This window comes from Callithrix jacchus, chromosome 15, assembly GCF_049354715.1.
Source record: "Callithrix jacchus isolate 240 chromosome 15, calJac240_pri, whole genome shotgun sequence".
Lineage (NCBI taxonomy): Eukaryota > Metazoa > Chordata > Mammalia > Primates > Cebidae > Callithrix > Callithrix jacchus.
In genome coordinates, this window is record NC_133516.1 from 93111983 (window position 1) to 93124827 (window position 12845).

Genomic DNA, 12845 nt, shown 5'->3' on the forward strand with positions numbered 1-12845 from the left:
AGAATTCCCAGGGCTGACTTTGCCTCAGGCGTTACTCCTGTGATTCTGTTAGGATACACCGCAAAGGTGATTTTGCGAAGGTGAATAAATTAGTTACTAACCAGCTGACCTTAGGTTAGGGAAACCATTCAGGTGGACCTGATCTAATCACATGGGCCCTTTAAAATTGGAGAGTTTTCTTTGGCTGGAGGCAGAAGAGGAGACCCTAGAGACGCCAAGCCTGAGAAAGCACTCAACCTACAATTCCTGGCTTTGAGGATGGAGCAAGCGGGCAACAAGCCAAGGAATGTAAGTAATTTCTAAATACCCAAACAGAAAATGGAATCTCAGTCCTACATCCGCAAGGAACTGATTTCTGCTAACAAGCTGATTAAGCTTAGAAACAGATTCTTGCTGGGAGCCTCCAGATAGGAGCCCAGCCTTACTGACACCCGGAGTTTGGCTTTGTGTTGCTCCACAGAGAGAGTCAAGCCAACCCCACCCCGACTCTGACCTGCTGAACTGTGAGATAATACATGGGTGGTGTTTTGAGCTGCTAAATTGAGGGGTAATTTGTTATACAGCAATAGAAAGCAAATATGATATATAACATAGGGTTTGAGCTTATAGTGCAATTTTATGCATTTCCTGCTATTTTAATTAATGCTCCAAATCAGCAAGAGAGGTTTTCCAATAAATGGGGGCACTGGTCTTAGCATGTATGGTCATTACACAGGCCAGCAGTGTCTTTACAATATCTCACTTTAGTCCATCCCTTCCTCATTGCAGACAGAAAAATTTCAAGGAAGAGAAAGTTTAGCTTCTATTGCAAGTGTTTTCAAAAGAATCTATAAAAAGGTCCCGGAGCAGGGGAAGGGGCTTAGGACAGCGAATGTGACCAGTCGTAGCATCAGCTCACTGCATTGCCAGACTGTCACCATTTGCCTCTACTGTGAGAGTAGGGCATATTTTGTGGGGTAGCGGTCTCCAACCTTTTCTTTCGTGGAAGACAATTTTTCCAGGGATGGGGTGTGGGTGGGCGGATGGTTTGGGATGAAACTGTTCAGCTTCAGATCATCAGGCATTAGATTCTAAACAGGAGCAAGCAACCTGGATTCCTTGCATGTGCAGTTCGCAATAGGGTTCTCGCTCCTATGAGACTCGAAATGCCGGAGGCTGATCTGACAGGAGGCGGAGCTCAGGCGGTAGTGCTCACTCGCCCATCCCTGTACCAGTTCATGGCCCAGGAGTTGCGGAACCCTGTTGGAGGGAAAGAACCCCTTAGCTCTGCAGCAACCAGGATTTCAGATGGTACAACTTGTTTAATAAATACAGACACACTCACTTCAGAGACTGACCAACAAATAGTTGCTGAGAGCTGCTGGAACTAAGATGAGAACTTAAGTCACAGTTTCTTCTGCAGCCTAGAATCACAGATGATGCACGGGGTCTTTATTAGCTTAATCGGGATCTATTCCTCCAGCTGTGCACATGGAAATGAAGGCATGATTAGACATGCAGTTGTAGTGCCTTTGTGTGATTCATAAAGAACTCGTTCCTTATAATATTTATTTCTGAATGACTCATTAAAGAATGATGATGAAAACAATAAGGCTTCTAATTTAAAGTGTTATGCAAGTGTTCTTTTAAAAATCAACTTTGGGCAGGGCGCGGTGGCTCACGCCTGTAATCCCAGCACTTTGGGAGGCCAAGGCAGGTGGATCACAAGGTCAAGAGATAGAGACCATCTTGGCTAACACCGTGAAACCCCATCTCTACCAAAAATACAAAAAATTAGCCAGGCATGGTGGAATGCACCTGTAGTCTCAGCTGCTAGGGAGGCTGAGGCAGGAGAATCGCTTGAACCTGGGAGGCAGAGGTTGCAGTGAGTTGAGATTGTGCCACTGCCCTCCAGCCTGGGCGACAGAGCAAGACTGTAAAAAACAAAACAAAACAAAAAAACCAACTTTACAAGGTGTAATTAATGCATAAATTTTAAGTGTACAGTTAACGAATGTATACACCTATGTAAACACCACCCAATCAATATACAGAACATTTTTATCATCCCAGAAATTTCCTTCATGTCCCTTTGCAGTCAGTCTCTCCTTCAACACAGCTATTGATCTGATTTCTATTATATCATTGTAGATTAGTTTTTACCTCTTCAGGTAAAATAGAATCATAGAGTCTGTACTATTTTCTGGATTTCTTTCACTCAGCGTGATATTTTTGAGATCAATCCACATTGGTGCATTTATCACTCAAGTATATTTCTATTGCTGAGTAGAATTCCGTTGCACTAATAACACAATTTGTTAGTCATTCACCTATTAGTGGATATGTGGATTTGTTTCCAGTTTGGGACTATTATTGAATAAAGTTGATATGAACAGTCTTTGTGTGGACATATGTTTTCATTTCATTTAAAAGTTTTAGAAGTGAAGTACCTGATTCATATAAGTGTATGTTTAGCCTTAAAAGAAATGGTCAAACTCTTTTTTAAAATGGTTGTATCATTTTTCTCTCCTAATAGCAATGCAGAAGAGATTTCTCAATCTTCTCCTAAACTTGATATTGCCAGTCTTTTTAATAGCAGCCCTTCTAATCAATGTGTAGTATTATCTTATAGATTTAATTTCCCTGGTGAATAATGATGTTGAGCATCTCTTGTTAGTGAAGAATCTGTTCAAGTTTTTGTCCATTAAAATAATTAGATTGTTTGTATTTTTGAGTTGTAACAGTTTGTAAAAACATATATTCCAGATATAAATGTATTTTTAGATAGACGTTTTCTTTTTTTTTTTTTTTTACTTTTTAAATGGTTTTATTTTATGTGCAAATAATGAACAGATGTTGTACCCATAAATTCTACTTTCCAAAAACAGGAGCTTTTTAAAAGAAAACCACGTACGTTTTAAAAGGCATTGGGATTCCTCTGCTTCTAGATCATTGGTAGATTAGAAAAATAAAGTTTGTCCTCCCAGGAATCACAAGTTGGAACTGAGTATTCTCCGAAGTGGAAATTCTAGAGTGTAGTGTCACTGCAGACAAAGATTACTCAGTTCTCATCCCCAACAACCAAAACTACCTATTGGAAGGGTTAAACCAGGTCAAAACAGTCCAGCACAATTAGGCTTCATCAAACAATATCATTATGCTCTTCTGAGATGCAAATAAACCAAAACAGGAAATATTAAAATCAAAATAGTATTTGATACTGTAATACAAATTGTTATTCCCTTGTCGTATCCCCCCTTCTATAACATTAATAAAGGGAATATTTTACTGCAAATAATATTTTATTTTCTACATCGCTAACCATGAATTTTTGCCATTCTTTATTATACAAAGGCTGTCCTGTGCCATTATTCAAATGGAATAAGCATTTTACATCCACAATTCACTTCTATAGTTATAAGCAGAATTTTCATGATTTACGTAAGTACATCTGTCAGTGAAGATTTAACACTGAGATGCAATGTAACATCAGTAACATCTGATGTTTTATAGATGGCAATGTAGAAAAGATATATTTTAATCACTTTTCATTTAAGTAACCTTATATAAAAAATAAACTAATAATTTAGCAGTTCCAAGTTTCCAAAGGGCATTTTCAAACGCACATAAAAGAAATGGTTACAGAGATTTTTAAGAAGCGTCTTCCATATCCACATCCTCTTGCAACTGCTGTACCATTTTCTCTTCCAAATGCTTCCCTTTGCCTGCAAGAGGGGCTCGGATAAGATGGATGTTTTGCTTGACTTCTTTGATATCCTGAACTTTCTGTAGCTCTTTATTTTTCTTCAGTCTGTTCATTATAAATTTAGCTTGGCGTTTCTGTTTGATCTCTTCAACTCTCTTCATTGCATCAATAGTTTTATTCCATAGTTCTCGCTGGTATTTGATAGGTTCATTTCTACGCTTTTCAAATTCAAATGAATTATCCACTGTAAGCTCTTTACCAGCTGCTTTCCGGAATGCTTTGGTCCACCTAACTTTGCGAGGATTGCGCTTCTTTTTAAAGTTTTTATGACATTTAGATTTACAAAATCTGAACACCTTGCAATCGTTGCGTACGAACATCATGCCGTGGCCAGGGTAGATGGGCCCGGAACAGAAATAACACTTCTCGATACGCATGTTGAACCCGCGTGGGTCCCCACTGACCAAACGCCAAGCTTCGAAGGAAGTCTAGATAGACGTTTTCTAAGAATTTCTCCCAGTCTGTGGTTTGCCTTTTTATCACTTCTTAAAAAATTATTTGGCCCCATTTTCATTTGCTTCTTCTTCTGGGTCTCTAATTACACTGAATTATACTATTTTCTATTGTCCTGCACGTCTCTGAGGATCTGTTTAGTTTTCTTGAATCTATTTGCTCTCCATCATTAGCCTGAGTAGTTTCTATCAGCCTGTTTTTCTGCGTTCACTCAACTTCACTGCCTTTCTTCTGCCATCTCCGATCTACTGTGATTGTTCTTTTTTTGGTCATTACACCTTTCAGTTTCAGTATTTCTATATAGTTCTTTTTTATAGTTTACATTTCCCTGCTGAGATTTTTCTTTTTCATTAAACCAATACTTTGATTCTTTGAACATACATCATTTAATTCTTTGAGCCATATTTGTAGGTGCTGCTTTTAAAGTCTTTCCTTGTGGCTCGCGCCAGTAATCCCAGCATTTTGGGAGGCTGAGGTGGGTGGATCACCTGAGGTTGGGAGTTTGAGACCAGCCTAATGTGGAGAAACCCTGTCTCTCTACTAAAAATACAAGATTAGCCAGGTGTGGTGGCACATGTCTGTAATCCCAGCTACCCGGGAGGCTGAGGCAGGAGAATCGCTTGAACCCAGGAGGTAGAGGTTGCAGTGAGCTGAGATTGCACCATTGCACTGCAGCCTAGGCAACAAGAGCAAAACTCGGTCTCAAAAAAAAAAAAAAAAAAAAAAAAGAAAGAAAAGACAGTCCTTTCTTGTATTCTAAACCCAGCATCTCAGTAATGTCAAGATGTATTTTCTCTTTGACTGTGGGTCATGTTTGCCATTTTAAAAAATATCTACCAATTTTTAAATCGTATACTGGACATTGTTGAGGATACGTTGTGTAGACTTTAGTCTCTAGATTTTGTTTCCTTCCTTTGAGAAGTGTTGCCCTGTCTTCTATTAGGCAGTCCCATTACCTGCGGGTTACCTTTGAGAAGTGTTGCCCTGTCTTCTATTAGGCAGTCCCATTACCTGCGGGTTACCTTTGAGAAGTGTTGCCCTGTCTTCTATTAGGCAGTCCCATTACCTGCGGGTTACCTTTGAGAAGTGTTGCCTGTCTTCTATTAGGCAGTCCCATTACCTGCGGGTTACCTTGCACTTCCATGGCTAGCTTTCATACTTTGCAAGGTACATCTCTGGAATATATTTCCAAAGTTCTTTTGTTTTGGCACATTTCAACCCAACCTCCCATTCTGCAGATCTTTTAAACACTTGGTTTTGGCCGGGTGCAGTGGCTCACGCCTGTAATCCTAGCACTTTGGGAGGCCAAGGTGGGTGGATCACTTGAGGTCAGGAGTTCACGACCAGCTGGCCAACATGGTGAAACCCCGTCTCGACTAAAAATACAAACATTAGGCAGGCGTGATGGTGAGTGCCTGTAATCCCAGCTACTTGAGACGCTGAGGCCGCAGAGGTTGCAGTGAGCTGAGATAGCACCATTGCATTCCAGCCTGGGCAACAGAGTGAGACTCCGTCTCACAAAAAACAAAAGGCTTGTTTTTAAATTTTGTTAGTGTGGGCCTGCAGTGCACGTTACTCTAAAGCATGGTTCTAATTGCTTCTGGTATCTGTTAGATGTTTGGGGTGTTAATAAATTAATAACAAGATCTTATCACTCTGGATTTGCTGAAACTTCAATGTTCTTTAGCACTGTTTAATGTCTACAATTTCTGTTCTGTATTTGTCTCTGCATTAACGACTCTCTACAGTTACTACGAGACCCAGGTAGTCTTGACATGGGCACGTGTACTTCAGCCCTGAGTGAAGAATTCATAGAGAATTTTCTATATGACTTCTGGGACCCACCTTTTGACCAGTCCCCAAACCCGTTTCTTTTTGGTGCCTTGCTCTACAGATTCATACGTTCTGAACTCTGATCTCTGCCTCGTCAACTCAGGAGAACTGTGCTCAGCTTGGATTCTAGCTTGCTATGCCGTGGTTGGAAAATCGTGCCCCTGCAGAGATCTAGGATAGTTATGGGGCTCACCTAATGAATTTTTCCTCTCTCAGGGATCACAGTGTGTAATTTCCTGTTGTCCAATGCTTAAAAACAGTTGCCTCATTTATTATTTTCAATTTCAATGTTTATGGCTGGAGGGCTGGTCCAATACCAGTTGTTTCATCATAGTTGGAAGTGAAAGTTTGCAAGATGTGCTCTTAAATTATGTAAACAGAAATGAATTTACCAGAGGGGCCCAAAGATATTGTTTGGGCTGAAAAAGCATTTATAATAGTCATGAGTCCCATCCTATGGCTCAGCCACTGACTCCGTTCATAGGAAGTTAGTATGGTGGCGTAGAGTGTAGTTTTTCTGTGCTGTTTCTAAAAATTGAGGCTAACGGCCATCTTGCCTCTAAGAAACAAAAAGCTTTCTAAAAATAATAGTAGTAATAATAACTTACTATTATTATATACTTAATGTTCTAGGTTCTGTCCTTAAGGCTTCATATTTATTAACCAATTTATTCTTTATAATAACTCAAGTATCACCAATTAGCTACTAGGTAGTACCTGAACATGATTAATTACTAATTAAAAACCCTATTAATAGATCAGGCTGGGCAACGTGGCGAGATCATGTTTTTACAAAAAACAAACGAATTAACCAGCCATGGTGGTGCATGCCTGTAGTCCTAGCTACTTGAAAGCCTGAGATGGGATGATTGCTTGAGCCCAGGAGTTCAAGGCTGTAATTGTGTCACTGTACCCCAGCCTGGGTGACAGAGCAAAACCTTGTCTCTAAAAAAGGAAAGAAAAGTTGTATAGCACAAAGGTTCCTAGAAATTCACATTATGTTAACATGCCAAGTAAATTTGTGGAGGGGAGGAATTTCTGAGCGCACTAGGGTATGTGGGAGTGTGTATGGGTATGTGGAGCTCCCACCTCAGGGTCTTTCCAAACGTTCTTTCCCTTAAGCACAACCTTATCCCCTTCAATCAACTTAAATCTATAAGTCAGAGTTTAGCTTCAATATTACTAATTCCAGGAAGCTTGCCACAATGCTTTCATAACATGTATTTTATTTTTAAAATCACAGTTGCAATTGAACTTACATGAATATTTGTTTAATGGGTGTCTTTTCCACTAGACTGTAGGCTCCATAAAACCTGTTTCCTACTACGTATCCAGCTCCTTGCAGTTTTTGGCATGGCGTATGTGTTCAGTAAGTATTTGTTAAATAAACGAAGGAATGTTGAAGAGTGAGTAGGCTTTCTGTCTCAGATTCCTGTGAACTTGATTTATCATTGAGGATTGTCTGTTTTTTGCCTTTCTCTTCTATTTAAAAAATGACATACAGTAACATTTATTCTTTATGGTGTCTAGGTTTATGAGTTTTTACGAAAGTCTAGAGTCATGTTACCACCACCACAATCAAGATACAGAATAGTTTCATGTCCCTCTACTCCCCACCAAAAAATTCCCTCTTGATGACTTTTGTAGTCAAACCCCCAACTTTTAACTGCCAGCAACCAAATAGAATTGTTTATTTTACATTATCTTGGGCTTTTCTTTTCTTTTCCATCCTGCTTTGTCTCTATTTCAGCTACCTTACTGCTCAGTAACACTCCTAAATATCAGAGATGAGAGACTGAACTTAGACTGTTGTCTTAGCATTTATGCCCTATGTGGAATCATTTGAGCAAATAATTTGACTACTCGGAAGAATCAGAAGAGGGACACTAAGTCAGCTGAGCTTTTGTGAATGGCCTATTATTTCTACCCTGAATGACATCTACTCTGAACAGCTCTAACATCTGTACCCATCTCTATTTCAGCATTTCTGCTTTAATTTGGGCATTACGATCCTGTCCAGATCATTGCAATGGTCTCCATCCTGGTTTTTATGCCTCTAACCTCTCTTTCTTACAGTCAGTATCGACTCTAAGACTTCCTAAGTTTTTCATTGTTGTCCCATTGAGCCTTAGCACCTAGCATATTACAGCTTCTCATGAGGAGTTGCTTCCTTAGAATCATCCCCATCGAGTCTTGTAGCTTGCAAGCTATGATGTTCCAGTTGTCCCAAATTATTTCATTTTTCCAAAGATGCCATGTATTTCATGACTGAGGCTTTTGTTCATGCTTCCCTGAAAGTTTGTCTTCAAACACCTACTCATTATTGAAGACTTGACTCATGCTGTCTCCTGCTTTCTTTCCGAAGACTACTTGACTATTTCCTCTTTTGTTCTCACAGTTACCTGTCCTCCCACCTGCTATGACACCCATAATTCTTTATTGCTGAACTATGTTCACATATTTGTCTCCTACCTACGAGAAACAAAGCTCTTCGGGGGTAAGTCTGTTTATTCATCTTTGAATCCCCAGTGCCTAGAACAGTAACTGCTATATAGTTAGTATGTGATCAATAAACATTTGCTGCTTACATCAATGAGTACATTTTTACTGCATTTTTAGCTGAACACTTTAATGATTTTCATAAGCTTATTTTAAATGTATATCTTTTTGGTGTTTTTAAGAATATTTGATCAAAGCCTCTCCCATTTTCATGAGATACTGACGATCTTACTTTGCATGGCCACATAAAGTGGCCTCCAGCTTTCTATCAGACACTGCGCACTTATCTTTGTGTGACCTGGTCAGCGGGCACTGCTTCAACTGGGCTTACCCGTGGCTGTCTGCTTGCGTATAGAAACTTGACTTGCAACTGTGGAAGTGAAAAAGGGAAAAACGGGCGATGTTGAAAATGAATATGAATTTCCCATTAGTTGCTTACTGGCTTTGAACTTCCTCTCCATTGAGGCTCACAGTCTAAAGCGTAAACTCAGGCCTCACCCGGGTACAGGTCACAGTGTCATTCAGATCTTTCACTGCTGTGTTCAGTGCCGTTTTGAACTCTCACGCTAGGGATCTTAGTCCCAAGCTTTTTGTGTTTATCTTTTTTGTTTTTCTTGTTAGCTAGATATATTTCTTCTCTCTCTCTCTCTCTCTCTCTCTCTCTCTCTCTCTCTCTCTCTCTCTTTTGTCACAGAACACTGTTTGCAGTAGAGGAAACTGGCATTGCAGTCTGGTGGTAAAACGGTTGTTCACATAAACCAGTACATGTTCATCCTTTAGTGCAAAAAGCCCTAATGGCACGTACCCTATTAAAAATTCAGGACGCCTCCAATATTCTGTTTTTCTTTGTCTTTTTTTTTTTTTTTTAAGTAAGCATTTTCAAGGTTTGTCCAAAAGAAGGCCATCTAGGTTCTCGGAAGACAATTCAGAGCAGCTGTTCACACTGTGTTCATCTTTTTTACCGTGAAAATAAAGATTTAGTTCTTCCCTGTGAAAGTGAAGATATGACATTCTCTAAAAAGTAATTCTGCCCTTAATGTTTTTTGTTGACATAAAAAAGAGTATTCAGCCCAACTTGTTTTGTCATTTTATTGCAAAAAAAAAAAAAAAAAACCTAAAATAAACTAATGCTGACACAGGATATGATTCTTAGTGATGAAGCAACTGCATTTGTGACCAGCCAGCTGGCGGTTGGCCAGGAGTGAGAGCAGGTGGGGAAGGGAGGACATTGTCTACATCTTCATCTCCTACATCTTTACATCTTGATCATAGGATCTAAGTTGGAATCTGCCCCTTTCTTTTTGAATGCTTACATATATAGGCTTCGAGCTCTCTGGAAAGGAAACTGCCATCTCTTAGGGCAATTAGTCTAGGAGAGATCCAAATTATAAAGAAAGTGTGGGCCGGACGCAGTGGCTCACACCTGTCATCCCAGCACTTTGGGAGGCCGAGGCTGGTGGATCACGAGGTCAAGAGATCGAGACCATCCTGGCCAATATGGTGAAACCCTGTCTCTACTAAAAATACAAAAAAATTAGTCGGGCATGATGGCACTCGGGAGGCTGAGGCAGAAGAATCACTTGAAACCAGGAGGCGGAGGTTGCAGCAGTGAGCCAAGATTGCGCCACTGCACTCCAGCCTGGCAACAGAGCAAGACTGTCTTAAAAAAAAAAAAAGTGTTTAGTGCCATAGTGCAATGAATGACGCCATGATTTTGAATGATTGTATCACCAATTTAGGCTGAAGCAATATTTCTCTAATTTGCATTTTCACTAGGATCAACTAGGAAGCTTGTTAAAACAGATATCCCTGGTTTCTACTGGAAATTCTATAGATTTTGGTTCAGTAGACTTGGAGTGAACTCTGGAAAAGTGTATTTTTAACAATTTCCCAAGGTGATCCTGTTGCATGAAGACAGAAAAGTTTTTTTTTTAAGGACTGTTGAAGACGGGCAGGGCAATGCGATCATTGTGAAAGGAGCCCTTAGTATTCTGAGTGTACTGATATCCCAATGTACTTTTGTAAAAACAGGGTCTACAAACGGGGGCTCTCTGATCCAAACGTCAATTGTTTTCAGTATCTGAAAGTCCGATTGATACTGTGGAAAACGCACATGAGCAGAAAGCAAAGGTGGCACCCGAGAAGGAGTTGCAGTCTTGTTCAGTGAAATCTAGGGGGAGATTTTCCAGCCCACTCCTGATGTTTCTCCTCAGGCTGTGCACTGTGGAGTGAGTAGAGTTAGCATCACGGCCCCAGCTTGCTATGACTTACATAATTGTTGTAAGGGTAGCGCCAAGCTAACGTTTGGGCATATTTGACATGGTGGTTGTACACACAGGGTGGAGGCAGAGCAGGGATAGAAGATGCACAGCTACTTAAACAAATGAATGGATATGTTGATGTGTTATCTGTGAACCTGCTTTCTGCTGTGAGTTGAATTCCAAAAAGTTGGTTCAGTCTTCCAGGTTTGGTTCAGGTCTCAAAAGGTAGGTTTGCTCTCAATGTTTGTACCATTTTTCTGTTGTATAAGCTCTGGAGTTAGGAGAGTCCGGTGAAGGGGCATGGGAGTGGTGGAAGCTGAGGAGTTTTGCTTGTTTCATTAAATGAAAACTTGTATAGCATTCCTGAGAAGCATGAAATTTTCAGAGAACTTTTAACCATTTCTTGGATGTTTTTTTGATCTTGGGGAACTTGGGGTAGGAGGGGACACAAAACCTTGTGGCAGACTCCAGAAATGCTTTAGCGTGTCTCAGTAACCCAAATGTTATGTCTATACAAGGACTGGGTATTGCTGTGGTTTCTTTTTTTATTTTATTTTTTTGAGATGAAGTCTCACTCTGTCACCCAGGCTAGAGTGCAGTGGTGCGATCTCGGCTCACTGTAACCTCCGCCTCCCAGGTTCAGGCAATTCTTCTGCCTCAGCCTCCTGAGTAGCTGGGATTACAGGCGTGTGCCACCATGCCAGCTAATTTTTGTATTTTTAGTAGAGATGAGGTTTCGCCATGTTGGTCAGGCTGGTTTCAAACTCCTGAGCTCATGATCCACCCATCTCCGCCTCCCAAAGTGCTGGGATTACAGGTGTGAGCCTGTGGTTTCTTTTGAAGAAAGAATTCGATGATAGACTGGATTGGGAAAATGTGGCACATACACACCATGGAATATTATGCAGCAATCAAAAATGATGAGTTTGTGTCGTTTGTAGGGACATGGGTGAATCTGGAGAACATCATTCTCAGCAAACTGACACAAGAACAGAAAATGAAATACCGCATATTCTCACTCATAGGTGGGTGATGAAAAATGAGAACACATGGACAAAGGGAGGGGAGTACTACACACTGGGTTCTATTGGGGGGAATAGGGGAGGGACAGAGGGGCAGGGAGAGCTAGGGAGGGATAGCCTGGGGAGAAATGCCAAATGTGGGTGAAGGGGAGGAAGGCAGCAAAACACACTGCCATGTGTGTACCTATGCAACTGTCTTGCATGTTCTGCACATGTACCCCAAAACCTAAAATGCAATAAAAAAAAAAAGAATTCCATGAAACGATCAAGAGCAGTTTTCTACGTACTGTATCCTCATTCCTGAGGCTGAAGTAATTAGTAGAAATAGTACTGCTCTTAAAATAATGTGATATAATTACTTTTAGGTTTGAAAAACTAGAAAAGGGTGCTAAAAACAGGGAGTTATGAAATACGAGAGGAGAGGAACTTCATTTATTTATTTATTTTTTGTGACAGTCTCGCTCTGTCATCCGGGCTGGAGTGCAGTGGCTTCATCTCAGCTCATTGCAACTTCTGCCTCCCAAGTTCAAGCGATTCTCCTGCCTCAGCCTCCTGTGTAGCTAGGATTACAGGTGCCTGCCACCACACCCAGGTAATTTTTGTATTTTTAGCAGAGACAGGGCTTCACTATATTGGCCAGGCCGGTCTCAAACTCCTGACTTCAAGTGATCTGCCTGCCTCGGCCTCCCAGAGTGCTGGCGTTACAGGTGTGAGTCATCGCGCCTGGCTGGAACTTCAGAGGTCTTGGGTTCAACTTCCTGGAATCGCCTTTCTCTTTCTCTTTCGTCTTTGTCTGGCTTCATACTGATAGACAATATAAGCCAATGCTGCACTTCTCTACGAAGTCACTAAAATTTATAGGGGTGGGCATGGACCTTTGACCCGCCCATCCGCCCTTCGTCTCTCTGGAGTGCAGTACTCCAACACTGGCTATCACTGACCTCAGAGTTTGGCTCAAGTGTTTTTTTTTTTATTTTCCCTGAGGATCACTTGGGTAGAACATAAAAGTCTGGATACCGTGTCTTTTGTCTG

The 12845-nt window shown here is 40.8% G+C and overlaps 1 protein-coding gene and 1 pseudogene across 1 annotated transcript in view; one reads left to right on the forward strand and one right to left on the reverse strand.

Moving 5' to 3' along the window:
- LOC103788418 (TSC22 domain family protein 1-like) overlaps nt 1-12845 on the forward strand; it is a 31998-nt gene continuing 19153 nt past the window's right edge. The window contains exon 1 of the transcript XR_008476899.2: nt 1-288. The gene's annotated coding sequence lies outside the window, so the exon portion shown is untranslated. The remainder of the gene's footprint in view (nt 289-12845) is intronic.
- LOC100411601 (ribosomal L24 domain containing 1 pseudogene) lies at nt 2771-4164 on the reverse strand (annotated as a pseudogene).